We start from the raw sequence: 23,592 nt of genomic DNA on the forward strand, positions 1-23,592 counted from the left end.
TTTCTGCTCCCATAAAGATTTATAGCCTCAGAAACTCTGTGTAGGGTCACTATGAGTCAGAACAGACTCCATGGTACTTAACAACAACAATAGGACTTCCAAGGAGTGGCTGGTCAGCTTGAATTGCGGACCTTGTTGTTCAAATACTGCAGTCCAGGGCATTAACCCCTAGTGCTCCCTTTAACATGTTAAGCAAAGAGGAAACGTAGCTTGATCATGGTCAATGGGGTAGGATTGAGTCAGGTATACTTAACACAATATGCACTGCAATGCCTTTCAATGGAAATACACCAAAGTTAAGATCATTAAGTTGGTTAAAAGCTGTGAGACAAGGGCATGCTTTTTTCATATTGCATTATTTAAAAATATTTTCAGTGGTAATGATTAGAAACTGAATACAGCTACAAGGCTGAATGCATATCATTTGCTTCTTCTTACAGAGCATGCTTCATCTCATGACTTACCAAACTAATTACAGCCTTAGATTTATATATTAATTTCCAAAAAAAGTCAATACAATTATGGGACAGTATATAGATGACAATTTACATGGTCCAATGGAGCTGGCCCACAATATACAAAGCACTGAAACTCAGAGGTTTGACCTCTGGTGGCCCAGTGGTTAAAGCACTTGGTTCTTAGTGCAAAGTTTGGCATTTTGAACCCACCAGCTGCTCTGCAGGAGAAAGATGTGGTAATCTGCTTCCGTAAAGATTACGACCTTGGAAACTTTATGGAGTGGCTTTCCTCTGTTTTATAAGATCATTATGAATTTGAATCAGCTCTTTGGTATCAACTTGTTTTGGGCATGGGGGTAGAGTCATCAATTCAGGAGGCAGGAATTCGTTAGGTACTAGCTTTCTTGACCACTAAGCTCAGCATATTACCTACGAGACAATCACTTCCTTCTAATCTTTCATTTCCAATCATCTCTTTAAAGTTTCATAATCTCACAATTAATCCATTAGAACCACATATGAGAATCATTATGAACTATGATTTTCTGAAATATAAATATTTATTGACTGATGTGTGCACTTCTTCCTATTGCTTCAACTCTAGATTCATTGTATAATTGTTTTACGTATCTTCCTTGATTGATTCTTTCAACAATTGCCTCTTGAATGTTAATCTTGTGTGAGACTCTAATCTGGATGTTCTAGGAGATGTAAGGATGACTGTCAGCTGATGCCTGTTTTTACAAAGGTTATTGTTGTTGTGGAGTGTTGTTGAGTAAGTTCTGACTCACAGAGACCCTATGTAGGGTTTCCAAGACTTATAAATCTTTGTGGGAGCAGAAAACCTCCTCTTTCACCCATGGAACGGCTGGTAGTCTCAGACCACTGACCTTGTGGTTTGCAGTCCAGTGCTTATCTTATGGAGTCACCATTCAATGTGTGTATAAGAGTATGCAAACAATAGACTACAATTGAAATCAGAATTGGATAAATACATATATTATGGGAGGAAATTGATTAATTTTATTTTGGAGGGAGAAAATCTTATTTATCTGCTTGAAACCTTCATTGGTTCTCCACTGTCTTTATTGTTGTTGTTGTTGTTAGCTGCTCTTGAGTCAGTTCCAATTTGTCGTGACCCTATGTACAACACTGTCCAGCCCTACATCATCCTTACAATTGTGCTGATGTTTGAGCCCATTGTTACAGCCACTGTGTCAATAAATACATTGAGGATCTTCCTCTTTTTCACTTACCCTCTATTTGACCAAGCATGACCATTCTCTTTAGCCTTAAATAATCTATATCCAACATATGACAGGTTAATTTTAAACATGCCAAATTGTTTTAACTATTGGTCTTCAGTGCTCTAAATATACCCTTCATAAGCTTGCTAAAACCACTTCCACTAGAAAGACTTTACCTTGACCACATCCCATATATTGGGCTTCCTCTTCTTTGTAATTTTTAATATTCATTTTTCATAATGGTTTACTAGACATTGGTCTGATAAATACTTTTTTTTTTTTCAAGTACCTGAGGATAGCTTGTTGCCCCATCAGATTAATCCCTCTCTAGGAAAATATATCAAAGCAATGTTTTTTGAAATTTTAGTATTTTATGTTATATATGCTAATGGCTCAATAAATATTTAGTTATTGGTTGGTACTCTCAGAGATCAGAGAGCATGGTTAGTCAACTTATTTAACCTTTGTTCACAGGTTCGCTGTAGATGTAATTTCTAATGATGATCACATTGTTGAAGATAAAACGCAGTCATATTTTCTATTTTAAAAAGTTGCCATATCTGTTTTTTCTAATTTGTTGGTAGTACATTTTAAGATTAAATTTCTACTCTAGAGATTATATTGCATTAAAAATAAGAAATAAAATTCAGTTTAGCATCAATTTACCATTAACAATCTAATCAACATGAAATAACATTGATAGTAAACAAACAAACAGAACTAAACAAAATCTTACTCATTGAAATAGAACACACATACTGATAATCACACAAATCCTTAGGGTACAGCCTAAGGAATAATTATAAAACAGATCAAAAAACATAACCAGTACTACAAAAGCTCCCTCTTAGAAGCAACAGTCAAGAAATCAAACAATGTATTTCATTAGGCAAATCTGCTGCAAAAGACCTCTTTAAAGTATTAAAGAGCAAAGATGTCACTTTGAGGACTAAAATGTACTGGACACAATCAATGGTATTTTCAGTCACCTCATGTGAATGTTGGGCAATGAATAAGGGAGACTGCAGAAGAATCAATTCATTTGAATTATGGCATTAGTGAAAAATATTGAAAGTAGCTTGGACTACCAGAGAACAAACAAATCAGTGTTAGAAAATGCAGCCATAATGCTCCTTGGATGTGAGGATGGTAAGACTTCTCTTGCATTTTGGACATGTTGTCTGGAATGATACATCCCGGAGAAGGGTATTGTGCTTAGTAAAGTGGAGGGTCAGTGAAAAAGAAGAGGACCCTCCACAAAATGGATTGACACAGTGGCAGGAACAATGGGATAAACATAGCAGCCATTGTGATGATAGTGCAGGAACGGGTAGTGTTTCATTGTGTTGTGCACGGGTTTCTATGAGTTGAAATGAACTCAATGGTACCTAACAACAACAATAAATAACTCTAGTATATCGATCTTTATACATCCTACTTCATTTTTGGCAATTTCCAATTTTCCTAGATTCATACTTTGTACATTCCATATTTTGATTATTGATGGATCTTTGCAGTTGTTTCTTTCATGTTGACTTGTGCCCATTAGTAAATGAAGATACCCAGAGATTTGCTCCATCCATGTCATTAAGTTCAATTCTACTTTGAGGAGGCAGCTCTTCTCCAGTCATATTTTGAGTGCCTTCTAACTTGAGGGGCTCATATTGTGGCACTACATCAGACAGTGTTCAATGGCTATTCGTAAGTATTTCAGTGGCTAAACATTCAGAAGCAGTCCACCTCTCTTTCCTAGTCTGTTTGATCTGGAAGCTCTGCTCCAACCATGGTGCCCTTCTGATATTTAAAATACTTCCAGCATCACAGCAACATATAGGTCAGCATCACAAGGCAAACCCACAGATAAGCAGTGAACACATATTTTGGAGGGACAAAATTCAATACGTAACATGGATAAATATAAAAAATAATATCAATTTTTGAATATTGATGTGTCTAGTAATCTTGGTAAATGCAATTACTAATTCTAATTGATTGATAGTAGTTAGATTCCAGGCCAATGGGGAAGACACACAACCCAGCAGTATGTAATTATCAATTGATCCTGGGAGTAGAAAACTTGATTTCCCAACAAGAAATAGAAAAGCAAAGAGAATAATTGAGAAAATGATTAAGAGTCTTAAGCAGTCAGCAAAAAAAACCAGAAAGGAGATTAGATAAATTAAACCTTAAAGTGATCACAGATTTTATAAATTTCATTTCATAAATTAAAATTTGATGAATCTGCCGAGAGCTAGAGATTGGAGATGTACTTTCTTGGAAGTTAGAAAAATGGCCAACCAAAAGGTTTTATTAGAACCATGCTGAATCGCATTTGCATCTGACAAGGTGTAATCGAATCCCAATCTAACCCCCATATTTGATGAAAAGTGTACTTGATAACACTGAGTATATAGCAAGAGAACTTATAAAAATCACCAGTAATTCATTCTTTCTCTTATATGTCAGATACTTTGAATGTGTTTCCATGTATGTATTTTATAGCCATTTCTTGAATACACTCAACAGTCCTTCAAGATAGTTATAATTAGCTTACTCCAATATATAAAATGTTTCTACTATGAAATCTTAGGATCTTAAGAGGGAGAAACCTAAACTGAAAAAGTTTAAATTTTTTAAGTGTAAGTTATTTCAGAACAAGTAAGTTGTGAATGTATAGCTGGGCATGCAGACAAATGGAACTAGACCTCAAAAGCCATTAGAATATGGACTCTCAATTCTGCTGTTTGAGGGTTTAATTTCTCTATCTTTATTAATGATCTCTGAGATTAACATCTTTCAGCATCAACTGCCATTCTCTTGACCCCAATTCCAAAACTTCCCAGGAAGAGATTTTTAAAATCTCAGCTTTGACAGGTTCACATCAGTGGACTAATCAACTGTGACTATTATGCCAGGATCAGATAATATTAAGGTAAACAATATAAACTTGAAACTATAATATATTTTTAAGTTATGACTTAATTTAATTTAATAATAATAGTTGAGTCCTTATTGTGTTAATAATTTCTTCTAAACACATTATATATATTTACTAATGTACATTTATAACACCTTAAACGTATTGCTCTTCTTTAGTACCATTGAGTTTACTCTACCTCATAGTGATCCTATACAAGATTTTCAAGGAGTGAATGGTAGGCTTCAACTGTCGACCATATGGTTAACAGTCCAATGCTTATCCTACAATGTCCTTTAAGGTAGGACTCTACCTTAAAGATAAGGTCTGTAAAAGTAAAGCCCAGAGAGTTTAATTAAACTGCCCATCATTACATAGTAAGTGTTGCAATCAGGATTCTAGCCCAAGCAATCTGGCTGCAGAGTGTATAGTATTACAAGGCAGTACCTGAAATAATTGCTTGGGAGAAGCTATTATAGAGAAGTGGACTGGGGGTATATGTCATACACTAAATCCCATTGCTTTCTACTACACAAATACCTTAGGCCCAGAGAAGGTAAATGAATCATATAAGATCACACAGCTAATTGATAGCAAGATCAGAACTGGAACTTGATTATATCATTATTCCCTATTAAAATACTGATGTTGGAGAACAATGATGAATTTCATATTATGCTGCAACAAGTGTACTGTATACCAGGTATCTCCAGATTCCAATGTACAGCACACTCTTCTGAGTACTAAGATATAAGGAAATATAACTTTTCTTTTCTACTTGTCGAAGAAAATATACAAATTTGTGATACACATTTTTAAGGTGTTTTCATTAAGTGTAATGTATCCTATTAAGGTAAAAACGTACTGGATGTTATCTGGTGATCAAAAGGAATGTGGAAATTATTGAACAATATCATTAATATCACATGGAAACAAGACTTTGCTGAAGATACTTTAAAAATGGTCACAACAGTACATCAACAGAGAACTTCCAGAAATTCAAACTAGATTCAGAAGAGGACCTGGAACTAGGGACATCATTTTTGATGTCAGATGGACCTCAGCTGAAAGTAGAGACTACCAGAAAAATGTTTACTTGAGTTTTACTGATTATGCAAAGGTTTTCAATTGTGTAGGTCATAGCAAAGTATATATGCCATTGTGAAGAATGGTTATTACAGGACAACACTTAATTGTGCTCATTAGGAACCTGTACATAGACCAAAAGGAAATTGTTAGAGCAGAGCTAGGGTATACTGAATGGTTTAAAATCAGGAAAGCTGTGCACCTGGTATGTATCTTTTATACTTATTCAATCTCTAGGTGAGGAAATAATTAGAGAAACTGGATTATATAAAGAAGAACGTGGCATCAGAGTTGGAGGAAGATTCATAACAACCTAGGATATGCAGATGATAAAACCTTGCCTGTTGAAAGTGAAGAGTACTTGTAATACTTACTGATCAAGACCAAAGACTACAGCCTTCCATACGGATTGCACCTCAACATAAAGAAAACAAAAATTCTCACAACTGGGGCAATAAATAACATCATGATAAATGGAGAAAAGATTGAAATTGTCAAAGACTTCGTTGTGCTTGGTCTTAAAATCAACACTCATGGAAGCTGCAATCAAGAATTCAAACCAAACATTATATTTTTCTGCTGCAAAAAAACCTCTTTAAAGTGTTATAGAGAAAAATTGTCAGTTTGTGGACTAAGGTGTGCTTCACCCAAGCTTTGGTATTTTTAACCACCTCATATGCCTGTGAAAGTTGGACAATGAATAAGGAAGACTGTAGAAGATTCATTTGTATTACAGTGTTGGAGGAGAATATTAAAAGTACCATGGAAGAACAAACAAATCTGTGCTGGAAGAAGTACAGCCAGAATGCTCTTTAGAAGACAGGATACGGAGGCTTTATCTCTCAAACTCTGGACATGTTAATAGAAGGGACCAGTCCCTGGATAAGGACATCATGCTTGGTAAAGTGGAAGGTGGGGGATAAGGAGGAAGACCCTCAATGCGATGGATTGACACAGTGGCAGTAGCAGTAGGCTCAAAGGTAACAATGGTAAGGATGGTGCAGGACTCGGCAGTACGTAGTTGTGTTGTGCAGAGTCACTCACAGTGAGTCGGAGCCAACATGAAGGCACCTAACAAAAATACCATGCTGGATGTCACTTGAGAATTCGATAAATACCACCTAGGTTTCACCTTCAGAATTATCTATGTGTGTATTTGAGGAAGGGAGGGTACCTTTTCTAGGATTGCATACATAAAAATGGGGATCTGAGATAATTAGTACTGTCGAGAACTGGCCAGGGCTTCCTAGATTTCTCAGATTTGTGTTTGCTGCCAAAATTTGCATTTGCTGTAGAGCTGAGGAAGGGCAAATGAACTGGGCCTTCGCTGGTGCTTTTAGTATTGTATTTTGAGGTAAATAAAACGTGAAACTCTTCGTTTCACCAAAGTAAATGGAAGAAGTGATGTGTATGTAAAACTGCATCATTTAAATGCAAAGGTAAACCAAAATCAAATAAACCAAAAACAAAACAAAACAAGTCTGGTACATGCTTATTACACCCCCCAGTCTGACTCCCAACTTCTTCATTTGTAAGCTCCTTATGCTATTAATCTTGATTTTTCTATAATTTTATTATGATACATCAAGGTGGTTTTCTGTTTATTTATCTTGCTGCTGATACTTTGGGATTCTTGAATCTGTGAACTGATGTTTCTCCTTCATTCTGGGAATTAATTAGACCTTTAAAAATACCTGTAATTCATTCTCTCTTACCAATCTACCTACTTTAGCCTCTATATCTTTCTTGTCTATACAGTAAATCTCTTGGGCTATGAACCCCCAACATACAGACAACTTGCATTTGCTCTTTAAATTTGCCCTCACTGTTAAATGATTGAACCAACCGCTGCTCAAAATAAATTGTTCTTGCAACAAATTCTTCATCACAATCACCTACATTTACTGCACATACAGCTTTTAAAGCTTTGAAAAGTCTTCAGGCCTTTTCTTGCATTAGAGTAAGGATAAATAAGAACTGTATGCACCTGTTCTGACTTACCTATGAATTCAGCTTAAAGATACACGTGATGGTGGTATGCCATGGAGGTGGTTTCAACTCATCATGACCCTGTGTAGAGTTGCCAATATGGGAGTAGAAAGCCTCATTTTTCTCCCATGGAATAGCTGGTAGTTTCAAACTGCTGACCTTGAGGTTAGCAGCCCAATTCATAACCACTGCACTACTAGAGCTCCTGGAAGAATCGGTTAGTAATAAAGATACAGTTAGTAACAGATCTTGTTCCTAATCTAGGGAATGTCTATGTTTTCATTTCATTTCTTTTCAATTTGTAACATATGCTGGGTGATTCTTTCTCATCTATTTCCCATTTCACGATTGTGCTGTAGGATAAACATTGGACTGCTAACCAAAAGTCAGTGGGTCAAACCTACCAGCCGCTCTTTGGAAACCTTATACAGGGTTACTATTTGGTAGAACCAACTCTCCAGCACTTTACAACAACAGCAATAATACTTAGTTAAGGAGCCTGGTAGCGTAGTGGATTATGAGCTGGGCTGCTAACCACAAGGTTGGTAGTTTGAATCTGCCAGTTACTCCACAGGAGAAAGATGAGACTTCCTGTTCTTGTAAAGATTTACAGCCTTGGAAACACTATACGGGCTCTCCCTGAGTCAGAACTGACTTAACACATTCAACCACTACCACTATCCTTATGTAAAATATATTGAGTTCTTAATTTTTGTTTTGGGGGACTGGAATTGGGGATTGGTTTATGAGAATTTCAAATTTGGGATCCTGGACTTTGACAGATACTATGTTCCACAATATGGAGTCCTGGTGTGGCACTGCGGGTTAATGCGCTGGACTTCAAGGTCAGTTTAAACCTGAAGGTTGGTCATTCAAGCTCACCAGCTGCTCTTTGGAAACCCTATACAGGCTCGCTATGAATTGGAACCAACTCGATGGCACTTAACAACAACATGTTCTACAGAAGCACAGCTGTGTTTTGTTTTTTGTTTCAAAACTGATAAATGTATTTAGGTTGTTGTTAAGTGTCGTCATGTCAGTTCCGACCCATAGCGACCCTATGTAGGATTTCCAAGGAGCAGCTGGTGAGCTTGAACCTTCAACCTTGTGGTTCAAATTGACTTTGCAGTCCAGTGCATGAGCCCACAGCGCCACACCAGAACCTTTAATGTCAAACATCTCTCTGGTTCTCACTTTTCTAGGTTTTACTTGGAAAATTCATCACTACATTGTTGACATTTGATGTTAAGAAAAATCAAAACGATTCTAGCCAACATTTAAAATCATTCTCAATTCCTCCTTTACCGAGAGTGTGAATTTCAATATTTGTCTTTGCTTTCTCAATTCTTAGTGTATAACCATTCCGTGGTTGAATGAGTGAATTACTGAATGAAATGAGTTGACATTTAGAACAAAAGATAACAATAACTTGGTTCTAACTGTATCTCACAATCAAGGCTCAGCAATAATGACTTAGCATGTCATTTCATCTGGATGGGACCCACTGCTGATTTTACTTTGTGGGTTATTCCATTGCCAAGTGGGTGAGAAACAGCCAGGGTGCATCTTTTACAAAATCTGTAAGAATTGTCACAAGATGGGGCAATGTTGATACAGGTTTTTACTCAATGCGCTTTGAAAGATTGGTATTCATAGACCTGAGGTAGAAGCTTATCTGAGCACCAAAAACCACTTTATTAGGTAGATAAGGAAAGATTTATAGGGTGGAGTTCTGTTTAACTCCTCTGTTGACACATTGTTTTTCTCAGCTGTGGTCTGTAATTGAGTCTTTTGCTGTGGACAATTTAGGGATCCTCAGTATAACCTTACCACCATAATTAACTTTTCTTGCACGTGAATAAGTTAGAACTTGATATCTGGCAATAAGGCATTACTTTTTCTATGAGGAACAATTTGTTGTTGTTAAGTACAGTAGAGTCAGTTTCGACTCATAGTGACCCTGCATAGGATTTCCGAGGTTATAAATCTTTACGGGAGCAGAATGCCTCATCTTTCACCCATGGAACCACTGGTAGTTTGGAACTGCTGACCTTGAAGTTGGCAGCCCGACTCGTAACCACTGCGCTACCAGAGCTCCTTATGAGGTACAATGTTGTTGTTGTTAAGTGCCGTCGAGTCAGTTCCGACCCATAGCGACCCTATACAGGGTTTCTGAGTCTGTAAATCTTTATGGGAGTCGAAAGCCTCATCTTTCTCTCATGGAGCAGTTGGTAGTTTCGAACTGCTGAACTTGTAGTTTGCAGCCCGATTCGTAACCACTACGCTACCAGAGCTCCTTATGAGGAACAACAGAAGCCACATAAATTGTAGTCATTATGTGTTCAGACTCTGTTCTAAAATCTTTACATATATTTAATAATTTTATTCTCTCTAGAGGCAAAAAATAGTTGGCAAAATCACGCAATAGCAAAGGAGAATATGGAGTCCTAGACTGTCTTCTACCAGTTCTCTGTCAGTTATACGTGATGGCGTGTATGTTGCTGTGATGGTGAAAACGATGCCACCAGCATTTCAAATACCAGCAGGAACACCCGTGTTCAACAGGTTTCAGCAGAGCTTCCAGACTAAGACAGACTAGGAAGATGGGGAGGCAGACCACTTCTTAATGGTTAGCCACTGAAACTTTCATGATTAACAGCAAAATATTGTCTGGTAGAGTGCTAGGAGATGAGCCTCTCAGGTTGGAAGGCACTTAAAATATGACAGGATGAAGACTTTTTTCAATTGCCTGAAAGTTATACTGTGAATAAGGAAGACGGTAGAAGAATCAATGCATTTTGAATTATGGTGATGGAGAATAATATTATAAGTACCGCAGACTGCCAGAAGAACAAATCTGTTTTGGAAGAAGTACAGTCAGAATGCACCTTAGAAACAAGACTTTGTCTCTTGTACTTCAGACAAAAGCTGTTAGGACGGACCAGTCCCTGGAGGAGGCCATCTTACTTGGCAAAGTGGAGAATCAGCGAAAAAGAGGAAGTCCCCCAATGAGATGGATTGACATAATGATTGTGCATGATGATTGTGTAATAACATAATGATTGTGAGGGTGGCCCAGCACTGGGCAGTGTTTCATTCTCTCATGCACAGGTTTGTTGTGAGTCAGGAATTACTCAATGGCACCTTTCAACAATAAGAGACAGTCTTGACTGTAGAATTCAAGCTTCTATTTGCTACATCATGATTCCTTGATGAATCAATCAATTCAACACTGAGCTGGTAAGTTAGCTGTCTCTACTCACCCCCGGGCATCTCAGAAGACAGTCATGGTGGTCTGCTTCCGAACGACTGAAAACCTTATAAAGCAGTTTTATTTTGCACACATGGGGTTGCCACGAGACTGAATTGGCACAGAATTGACTTGACACCTAACAATAACAACAACAAAAATCTGCCACGTTATAATATAGTAATTATAATAGCAATTGCCATTCAGAGACTTAGAAATGTAATTTCTTTTATGAGAAAAATGATGATTTATCTCCACTAAAAGGAGGAATGTTAGAAAAAAATAAAGAAAAGTATCTTGGTAGTGATTTGTCAGATAAGCAATGAGATAATTTTTCCAAGAACATAAAGTAAATCTCACAGCTCTGTTTTAAACTGGTATTTTTCACCAGAGTTTGGTTATATGTTTATATAAGAACAATGTCAAAGAAAAACTATAGAAATCACTCATTTTTACAAGGTGACTACTGTATGTAAGAACTTCTGCTGGATCTTTGATTTCCACATCTTTAAATCACAGATAAATAAAGAAAAGCTTTAAATGTAGCCAAGAACTGTCTGTTACTGAGGCTGTCTGCCAAAACACACTCAGCTTGCATTCTTTCTGCTGTCCACATTGCTGCCGCCCATGGAGAATATGAGTGCTTTCTGGCCTTTTGCTTCTCTTAGTGGAAAATTTCTATAGACTAAGCACAGAGAAATTCAGCACAAAGCAGTTGATTTGCAAATGGACACCATTCTATGCCAAAGGTCTTGGGGATTATAAAAAGGACCCAACTTCTACAGTGTGAACCTGTAGGATTCATACTATAAATGGAAATTGTTATTAAAATCTATGAGGTTGTAATGACTGAACATCAATATGGTTTGTTTTTTATCCTGTGAAAAAATGTTGAATGTTTTCCGATCAGTCAAGGGATGATAAAACCAAACCAAACAAACAAACAAAAACTCTCCAAGCAACATCAAAGGTACTACAAGAATGACTACCAGAAGCTAACTGCTGGGAATGGGAAATCCACTGAAGCCTTCATGTGTATTTCTGAATACTGTTGGACATAATTAAAAAAGAGTCAATTTATAACATGAAAGACAAAATTTCCTTCGCCTTTCAACCTCACGGTCAATTTGAACTGCAAATCAGAGGCGCAAACTCAACAGCTGCTCCTTGGAAACTCCATACAGGGTCGCTATGAGTCAGAACTCACTCAGTAGCACTTAACAGCAGCAACAACTCTGTATCTGCTTAAAAGATGATCTCAGTATTGTTGGTAGCAACGTCTATTCTGGTGCAGCGCTGTAGGATACGCACAGGACCCCAAAGTTGGTTTGAACCACAATGTGGTTGATTCAGTGGCTCATCAAAGAGAGGACTTGTAACTCCACTTGCCTTTTTAGGCAGAAGAGGACTTCCACTGAATTCAAGTGTCCAGAAGGGGCTAGTAATATGCTTTTTCTAAGATATTTTATTATTACTTTCACTTTTTGTTGCTGTTAACTGTTGTCAAGTCTGCACCAACTTATGATGACCAATGTATAATAGTACAAAATGATGCTTGGTTCTGTGACATCTTCAAAGTTGTTGTTAGGCGCCATCGATTCAGTCCCCATTCATAACAACCTTATGCACAACAGAATGAAACACTGTCCAGTCCTGCACTTAATCTCATTTCTGCTGCCAATGTGTCAATCCATCTCATTGGGGCTCTTCCTCTTTTTCATCAAACCTCCACTGTGTCAAGTATGATGTCCTTCTCCAAGGACTGGTCCCACCTGATAAGAAGTCCGAAGTATGAGAGACAAACTCTCCCTATATTGGCTTTTCAGATTCTAATCCTAGGAGCATTCTGCTATAGTTCTTCCAACATGGGTTTGTTAGTTCTTCTGCAGTCCATGGTACTTTTAATATTCTCTGCCAACACCGTAACACTAATGAATCAGTCTTTTTTGGTCTTCTTTATTTATTGTCCAAATTTCACACTCATATGAGATTATTGAAAAAGACCATGGTTTACGTCAGGTGCATGTTAGTCCTCAAACTGATATCTTTGTTCTTGAATACTCTGAAGAGGTCTTGTGCCGCAGATTTGCCTAGTTCAATAGGTCATTTAATTTCTTGACTGCTTCTTCTATGAGTGTTGATATTGGATCTAAGCAAAATGAAGTATTTAACAACTTATATCTTTTCCCCATTTCTCATGATGTTATTTACTGGTCTAATTATGTGGATTTTTGTTTTCCTTACATTGAGGAGCAACCCATATTGAAAGTTGCAGTCTTTGATCTTTATCACTAAATATTTTAATTCATCTTCCCTTTCAGCAAGCAAGGTTTCATCATCTGCATAATACAGGTTATTAATGAGTCTTTCTCCAATCCTGATGCCATGTTTTACTTCCTACAATGCAGCTTCTCAGATTATTTGAACAGCATACAGATTGAATAAGTATGGTGAATGTATAGAACCCTGGCACACATTTTATGTGATTTAAAACTATTCAGTGTTCCCTTGTTCTGTTCCAGTGACTGCCTATTAATCTATGTGCAGGTCCCTCATGAGCACAATTAAGTGTTTGGAATACCCATTCTTCACAATGCTGCCCGTAGCTTCTCATGATCCACACAGTTGAAAGCCTTTGCATACTCATTAAAGCACAGGTAAACATCTTTCTGGTATTCTCTGCTGTCAGCCTAGATCCACCTGACATCAGCATTCATATCCCTTGCTCCAAGTCCTTTTCTGAACCCAATTTGAACGTCAGGAAGTTCCCCGTCAATATACTGTTGAAGATGCTTTTGAATTATCTTTAGACAGATTTTACTAGCATGTGATATTAATGGTATTGTCCTATGATTTCTGCATTCCACTGGGTAACTTTTCTTCGCAATGGGCACAAATGTGGATCTTTTCCTATCAGTTGGCCAGGTGGCTGTCTTCCATTTTTTTTTTTTTAATAGATTAGTGAGTGCCTCCAGTGCTGCATCAGTTTGTTCAAATAGTTCAGTTTGTATTCCATCAATTCCCAGAGCCTTGTTCTTTGCCAATACCTTCAGTGCACATTTGACTCCTTTCTTCAGTACCATTGGCTGTTGATCATATGCTACCACTTGAAATGGTTTTGATTATAGACCATTTCTTTTGACAGTGACTCTGCGTATTCCTTTCATTTTCTTTTGAAGCTTTCTGAGCCATTCGATATTTTACCCATAGAATCTTTCAATAGTACAAGTCGAGGCTTGAATTTTTTCATCAGTTATTTCAGCTTGAGAAATGCTGAGCATATTCTTTCCTTTTGGATTTTTAACTCCAAGTCCTTGCACATTTCATTATAATACTTGTCTTGGTCTTCTTGATCTGCTCTTTGAAATTTTCTGGTCAGGTCTTTTATTTCCTCATTTCTTCCATTTGCTTTAGCATCTCTATGCTGAAGATCAAATTTCACAGTCTCTTCTGACATCCATTTTGGTCTTTTCCTTCTTTTCTGACTTCTTAATGACCTTTTGCTTTCTTCCTATATAATATTCTTGATGTCAACCCACAGCTCTTCTGGTCTTTGGTCATTAGTGTGTAATGCATCAAGCCTGTTCTTGAGATGCTCTCTAAATTCAGGTGGAATATGATCAAGGTCATGTTTTGGCTCTCATGGGTTTGTTTTAATTATCATCAGCTTCAGCCTGAACTTGCACATCTACAATCAGTGGTCTGTTCAATAGTATGCTGCTGGCCTTGCTTTGGTAGCTGATATGAAGCTTCTCTAACGTCTTTTCCCAGACATGCAGTCAATTTGATTTCTGTGTATTACATGATAAAGTCAATGTGTATAATCATCTTTTATGTTGTTTAAAAAAGGTATTTGCAATGAATAAGTCATTGGTTTTGCAAAATTCTATCATGTGATCTCAAGCATCATTGATAACACCCAGGCTGTATTTTCCCAATACTGATCCTTCCTACCACAGACAGCATTATACTTGTAGACAGATCTTAAAATATTCTTTTTGACAATGAATGCAACACCATTCCTCTTCAATTTGTCTTTCTCAGAATAGTAAATCATGTGGTCATCAGATTCAAAATGGCCAGTACCAGTCCATTTCAGCTCACTAATGCCCAGGATATCCATCTTTATGAGTTCCACTTCATTTTTGACAACTTCCAAGTTTCCTAGATTCATACTTTGTACACTTCATGTTCTGATTATTAATGCATGTTTATAGATTTTTCTTCTCATTTTGAATTGTGTTCCATGAGCATATAAAGTTCCCCAAAGCTTTACTCCTATTGAGTCATATGGCGAACTCTAATTTGAGGAGGTAGCTTTTCCCAAGTCAAATTTGAGTGCCTTCCATCTTCCAGCATGATATCTGTTAATATTTTGGTGCTATTCATAATGTGTCAACATTCAATATTCTGGAGCTATCAGACAGTGTTCCAATGCTAAACATTCAGAAGTAGTTCACCTCTCCTTCTTCCTAGTCTATTTTACCCTGGACGTTCAGCTGGAACTTGCCCACCATGGGTAACCATGTTGATATTGAAAATACTAGTGGCATAGCTTCCAGCATGACAGCAACATGAAGACCACCACAGTATGGCAAACTGACAGATGAGTGGTGGTGTGCTTGACTTCATAGTCAGAAGTTGTTGCTATGCTTGAATTCATTGTTGCAGTCACTGTGTATTTTGAGTACCTTCCAAACTGGATGAGGTGGGGGGAGGGACTGTATCATACTATATTATGCTAGAATCCATGGGCTTTTTCATTGGTGGATTTCAGATGTCCATCACCAGACCTTTCTTCCTAGTCTTTGTCTGTGAAAAAAAGCAGACCCTATTTTGAAAGTTGCTGTTTACCATGACACAAAGAAGGAGATAGTATGGTGAACTCTGGAGGTGACACATATCACTCCCACATTTAATAATTGAATGGTAACACGAGGGACAGGAAAATGTCAATCTATCATATGCCCTGAAGAAGAACCAGAAATATTTGGTGAATAGTACTAATTATTACCATCATTTTTCATCTCCCAAAGTTATAAAAACTGATCATGTAAATCCATTGTGTAGAGCAACATATCACAGAACAAAGATATTCAGTTGGACCAACAGGACATCATCTGCAGTTTTCTCAGCTCCCCTTTGCAACGAAACTCATGAGTAAGTTACACCCACTGTCTTCACTTCTCTTTCCATTCTCTTGGAACCCTACCTAATTCTATTATTTTATTTGTCCTCTGCTGGATCCATAGTAGTCTTTCCTTTTTTTCATTTTCTGAGAACATGTTGGGCATAGTACATCTTAGAACTCATTTCTATTTGATTTGTATAGATTTATATAGAGCTGAGAATGTGTCTGAAAAAAAAAAAAATCCACCCACAAAACGGACTCCTGATATTGAACTTACAATTTTGATTGATGAGCAGGGGTAAATCTGAAGGAAATATGATTCCTATGAGTCAGTGGAAGAAAGCATGAAAACAGAGTAAGCCAGGTAGAAAAGCAAAGCTGGGGCATTGGAGATGAGGTGGCTGGGGTACTACCAGGCAGCTGATTGGGAAACTCATTCCACTCAGTCACCCTGATGCAAATGTGTGTATTATGAGTGGGGTCTGTGTGTGAAGAAAAGCCTATAGCATACGGTGATTGAAGCAGCCATACTGTGCAAGTGTTGCAGTGTTTCAAAGGTAGGGTTCCAGGTTCACTAACATGGAGTCCAGTTGACCCCTGGGTGGCAGTACTGGAAATGGGAGAAGAGCTTTAGCCTTGAGGTAACATGTCTGGGTACTCTCAAGCCTGGGATTGTGGATCCTTGACTCAGGTATCAATGGTGAGGGGGTTATGGTAGACAAGCTACAATGCCAATGACTATGATATTTTCAGGTTTAGGATACATGTCTCAAGAGGATCCCAAACAAGAATAATGTATGAGTTGCTGAGATAAAGGACACGTGGACCTCTGGGCTGGAGCTGCAGACTTACAGGTCTTCTGGCAGTCATAACTATCAGGGTACAGGATGGCTGCTGTTTCCTCAAGGACTGGGTCATCTTTTGCCATCTTTTGTACACAGTTCCCGTAGCACATCATGCAAGCTCATCAGGAAAATCTTTAATGACACAATCATTGTGTTCTGCCCACATTGTTGTTGTATTGAATGCCATGGAGTTGGTTCCAACTCATAGAAACCCTGTAGAGGGTTTCCAGGCTGTGAATCTTTGTGGGGGCAAAAACATTCATTTTTCTCCTTAGGAGCAACTGGTGGCCTTGAACTGCCAACCTGGTGGTTCACAGTCACATGCTTATCCTACAAAGCCACCATGCTACCCTCTGCTCACCTTAGAGAATATATACTCATCAATTATATTGACACCTTATGTACCAAAGATGAAAATCATTCCTTCCTTTCCCTTCTTCACGCCTTAACCTACTTTTTTTTTTTTTTTTCCCTTACCCAACTTCTGACACTAGAATTCTAGTACACAAAGCTTCTTGGACTTCTTTTATCAGTTTATTTGCTGCTTTAAAGTTTCCCTTAACATATAACTTGGAAATATATCTATAATTTTTCCTCCCTGCATCTCTGTTCTATTTGCTCATATTATCTGTTGATCTTTGACTTGGAAAACTTCAGTTTTAGTTACTTTCACACTCACTAGAGGAAGTATCCTTTTGACAATAAAAAATTGGAGAGCATTTGACCTTTTTAGTCATTTCTGCAGACCAAGGAATGTATTTTAATGAAGATTTCACTTTAAAATTTCTTAAAATAGAGACAAGTGTACAAAAGTTACACAAAGTTCCCCAAGTTCTGGCAAATGCCATACTTTTAAAGCAAAGAAAGAGTTTCCTTTCTAGGGCATATAAGATACTGGTCTATCATATGTGAATATCATTTTTTCCACTAGAGTATGGTATTTGGAATCTTAAGTACTCATATCTCTCTAGCTTATTTTTGTGTTTGGATTCATTTAGACAAACCTGGACCCACCACTCCTCTGTCAGTGTGTCATACTGTGGCGGCTTGTGAGTTGTTGTGATTCTGGAAGCTATGCCACCGGTATTTTAAATATTAGCAGGGTCATCCATAATGGACAGATTTCAGATGAGCTGTTTGCTGAAAGTGAAGAGATCTTAAAATATTTACTGATGAAGCTCAAAGACCACAGCCTTCAGTATGGATTACATCTCATTGTAAAGAAAATAAAAGTCCTCATCACTGGATCAATAAACAACATTCTTATCAATGGAGAAAAGATTGAAGTTGTCAAGGACTTCATTCTTCTTGGATCAACTATCAACACTCACAGAAGCAGCAGTGAAGAGATCAAACGACATATTGCATTAGGCAAATCTGTTGCACAAGACCTTTTTAAAGTATTGAAAAGCAAAGATGTCAGCTTGAGGACTAAGGTGCGCCTGACCCAAGCCATGGTATTTTCAATAACCTCATATGCATGCGAAAGCTGGACAGTGAATAAGGAAGGTTGTAGAAGAATTGATGCTTTTGAGTTATGGTGTTGGAGGACAATATTGAAAGTGCCATGGGATGCCAAAGAACCAATAGATCCGTTTTGGAAGAAGTGTAGCCAGAGTGCTCCTTGGAGGCCAAGATGGCCAAACTTCGTCTCTCATACTTTGGACATATTGTCAGGAGGGACCAGTCACTGGAGAAGGATATCATGTTTGGTAAGGTGTAGGGTAAGAGAAAAAGAAGACGACCCCCAACAAGATGGATTTGCCATGTAGAAGCATTGATGGACTCAAGCGTGGCAACAGTAGTGAGGTTGGCCCAGGATCAGGCAATGCTTCATTCTGCTGTGCAGAGATAGTGTCGCTATGAGTCGGTATCAACTCGATGGCATCTAACAACAACAACAACAATAATCCTGGACTGCTAACACAAGGTCAGTGGTATAAACCAACCAACTGCTCCTCAGAAACCCTATACAGGGTTACTGTGAATTAGAACAAACTCGACGGCCCTTTACAGCAACAACAGAAAACAAAAATATGTGTCCCCTAGTGTGGCACTGTGGGTTAAGGCTCCAGACTGCAAAGCCATTGGAACTGCAAGGTCGGTGGTTCAAGCTCACCACCTGCTCCTTGGAAACCCTATACAGGGTTGCTTTGGGTTGGAACTGACTCAGTGGCACTTAACAATAACAAAAACAACAATTAAGGTAAAGATAATTGTCTTTATCCCAGAACTGATACTTCATTTTACTTAACCATTGGATTGGAATATGTTGAACCAAAAAAAATGTAATCAAGTTTAAAAATAAGAGTTTTTGTGATACTTTGATTAGATCCATATAAAGACAAATATACTTTAAGTAATGTTGAAATACATATTTTAGGACAAAATTAAAGAGCCGTCAATCAACAGGTCTCACTACTCCCAAAAGGCCAGATGAAAATGATAACTTTGTACTTTCAATCCTTGATATTGATTTATGGAAACAAATTGAACCTGTAGATTAATTCACTTACTTGTCCTGCTAGAATTATAAGTCACTGTATCTGTTTTTATTGCTGCTGTAACAGAGTTCCTCAAACTTGGTGGTTTAACACAACACAAATTGTATTATCTTAGGTTCTATAGGTTGAAAGTCCAACAGTGGTCACATTGGGCTAAAATCAAGGTGTTAGCAGGATTGTAGTCTTCTTTGGTAGCTTTAAGGGGTCAATTTTTTTCTTCATCTTTGTCTTTTCCATATTCAATAGGCTACTTGCAGTAATTGACTTGTGTCCCCTCTTCTAGTTTTCCTTTAATCAAAGTCAGCAGTGTTGCATCTCTTGTAATCATTCTTTCATGTTCACATCTTTTCCTCTGAACCAATCCTTGGAAAGTTTCAAGGATTCAAATTGTTAGACTGGACTCCTGGAAAATTCAGGATTTTCTTCCCTTCTCAAGATCCATGCCCTTTATCACATCTGCAAAATCCCTGCATGTAAGGCAACGTAGTCATTGGTTCCATGATTAGGACACACACATTTTGGGGACCAATATTCTGCCTATTACAGCTGACATCATGCTTCATGTCCCATTTAGGCGTGCGATATATCAATACTAATAAAACAAAGCTTCTACTTTCATGGAGTTTTGATAGTTGGAAGCCAGGGTTTTGAATGACCAGTGAAAATTACATGGGAATCATTTAGGTAATTTATCCATCCATCAGTGGACAAAGTTAACTTGAGCAGGTGAATAAAGGCCATGGTTTTCAGACTGATATACCTGCCTAAGTTCCAATCCTGTGCCTACTACTTTAATGAAAGGAATTAGGGACCTACCCAACTTTGCTGAATCCCAGTTTCCTTAACTGTAAAATGGAAGATAATGATGCCTATTGCATAGGATTTTTATGGGGGTTAAATGAAATTGCATATGCAAAATACGAAGTACAAAGGCTTAGAGTGAATATTCAAAAATTACCATCTCTTTTCTGTAAACAAAGAGTGTCTTTATGCAAAATCTGCAAACACAACAACCAAGCTAAACAGTTGGTATCATTTAGAAGCTTAAGGAAAATATCCCTGCTTCTAATTTATCTATTATCACACTTTCTGAAACTTAAGCCATAGAAATGTATTCTTTTGGCGTATGCCGTTTGCTTTGCAAGCACACTCATTAAATATATAGTTTTTGTCAAGAAGGATCAAACATGAAACTGTTATGAATTTGTTTATCCGAGGCTAGTAGACTGAGGAAAAGTTAGAGGTTATGTGTTTTTTTGTTTGTTTATTTTGAGGAAAATGGAGAAGAGAAAATAGGTTTATGTTGTAGTATAGCTCCCAAGGAGAGAAGATCTGATGGAGCTGCCTAACCCAGTAGTGTCTGGACTTTTCTTTCATGGAGAACACCCATAATGGAGAAAGAAAGTGATAAAGGGGAAAATCCAGGAGGATTTGAAATCATATTTCAGCTCTTCTCTTATTATCTAAAATCACCCTGCTGGCCTGATATATTAGACAGCATTGTAAGGGCAACACCAAAATGTTGAAAGATAATTTTGATTTATTACAAGTTTGGGTACAAGTATACTTCCATTGAAGAATAACACTCCTGTTGAAGACATACTGAATTTAAAACTATCGTCCATATGGAATTTGGAAGCAAACATTTTTGAAATTTTATTCATGGTACTGGGGATGAGAGGGTAACCATGCCAGCATTGGGCAGATATTTCCCTGTGTTTGAGGATGGAAGCTGGTAGGCAACAGTACAGTATCCAACTGTCTGGGAACTGGGAAAAGAGGGGATCAGGAGCCAGGCAATATCACAGAGCCTATTGCAAAATGGGGATATAGTGGATATGGGCAGGAGATGTGAGTTCCGAAGACTGGATTAGGAACTGGAGTTTAGGCCTAAGGATGGGATGAGAAGGTTGCTTGCACCATGGCAAAGAGCAACGTTAAATTTAGACATTTGAATTGTATTTTGATTTGGGAAAATAAGACAAATTAAAGTGCTACCACTGAGAGCCATGTTTGATAATGGTTCATTATCAAAGCCTGATGAAAAAAATTTCACAATGGAAAATGGTGAGCAAGCGTAACACAAAAGGCTTTGGGTTATATTATAACTGTGAGCAAATGAATGAGCATATGTTCAACAACTGTAATGACAGGAAATGGATAGCTTGGCCACAGGGAATTGTTAAAAGGCTGTGAGATACATTGGAGAGTAAGTCCTAAAATAAGTTGTTTTTGTTGACAGTTGTCATTGACCCTGTCCCCAACAGAACAAAACCCTACCTGGCCCCTACGTCTTCCTCACAATTCTTGTTATGTATAAACCCATTGTTGCTGTCACTGTGTTTGTCCATTGTGTTGTTGGAAGTCTTCCTATTTTTTGTTGACATTCCACTTTTCTGAGTATGGTGTTTTTCTGCAAGGACTGGCCCTTCCTGATAATATGTCCAAAGTACAAGTGACATCCTTGCTCTAAGGAGTCCTAAGATGTAGTCCCATCAAAATGAATTAATTTTAGGATGAGACTTAAAACAATAGATTATCATAGCATGAAGCAAGCTCAGAGTGCTTAAAGCCTGTGGGCTTTGAGCTTCTCATCTGCAAACTGGGCATGAAATGATATCATCTTCATAGGTCTGTGTTGCAGTTATAAATGAGATAATGTCCACAAAACTGAGCACAGTGACTACTGATACATGTTGTGAAGTGCCGTAGAGTTGTTTCCAACCCATAGAGACCCTGTATAGGGTTACCGGGAACAGTTGGTGAACTTGAACCACTGACCTTTCATTTCAAACCGACTTTACAGCCCAGCATATTAACCCACAGTACCACACCAGGACTGATACAGAATGGACATTAACAGTTCAGTGGTAAGAGCTCTCACTTTCTATGTGGGAAATCCTTGGCTAATGCACCTGAAGTGTAGGCATCATTTGTCTATCAGTGGAAGCTTATATGTTGCTATGATATTGAAGAGGTTCAGCAGACTGCTGAGACTAACACAGACTAGGTAGAAGGCTGGCAATCTACTTTTGAAAAACAGCTAGTTAAAACCCTATGGATCAAGCAGTCTGATTCTTAAATAGTCATGAGGATTGTGCAGACCAGGGAGCAATTCCGTCCTTCGTGCATGGAGTCACTATGCTTGGAGTCATAGGACCAACTGGACAGAAGCTAATAACAAAAACCACCACAACCATTTGGACTAATATTCTTGGTTCTGACTCACAGAGCTATTTCTCTACTTTTTTTTAGGGGTTGAGGCCTGGGGTGCTGAATGTTGTTAGTCAGACTTTCCAGTGACTGAGGCTAGTTGAGTGGAGAGCTTACAACACTGTCTTCTTATGGATGTTCTCCCACTGCGGAGTGAAATTTAAGTTGGGTAAGGAGCTCTGGTAGCGTAGTGGTTACGAATCGGGCTGCGAACCTTAAGGTCAGCGGTTCGAAACTACCAGCCGCTCCACGGGAGAAAGATGAGGCTTTCTACTCCCGTAAAGATTTACACCCTCGGAAACCCTGTACAGGGTCGCTATGGGTCGGACCCGACTCGATGGCACTTAACAACAACAACAACAAATGTTCAGTTCACTTGGGTCATAATTTCTTCCAAATGTTATTATAAAGAGGCATCTTCTTTCCTGCTTCTTCATGAAATTAACAACAATCATTATAAATTCAGCAATTCATTCCATTAAATATTTAAGAAACAAGTACATATCAGATTCTGTTCCACAATATGGGGATATATGAGAAGTTCAGTAAAAACTGACATACCCTTAAGGAATTTTTAACTTCTTGTTGTTGTTGTTGTTGTTGTTAAGTGCCATCGAGTCAGTACTGACTCATAGCAACTTTATTTACAGCAGAACAAAACACTGCCCGATCCTGGGCCAACCTCACTACTGTTGCCATGCTTGAGTCCATTGATATTGCCACTTGGCCAGACCATCTTGTTAAGTTATTGCTCTTTTTCTCTGACCCTCCACCTTACCAAACATGATGTCCTTCTCCAGAGACTGGTCCCTCCTGACAATATGTCCAAAATATGAGAGACGAAGTTTGGCTTCCAAGAAGCACTGTGGCTGCACTTCTTCCAAAATGGATCTGTTGGTTCTTTTGGCAGTACTTTCAATATTCTCCTCTAACACCATAACTCAAAGGCACC

This window comes from Chrysochloris asiatica, unplaced genomic scaffold, assembly GCF_000296735.1.
Source record: "Chrysochloris asiatica unplaced genomic scaffold, ChrAsi1.0 scaffold00063, whole genome shotgun sequence".
In the NCBI taxonomy this organism is placed as follows: Eukaryota; Metazoa; Chordata; class Mammalia; order Afrosoricida; family Chrysochloridae; genus Chrysochloris; species Chrysochloris asiatica.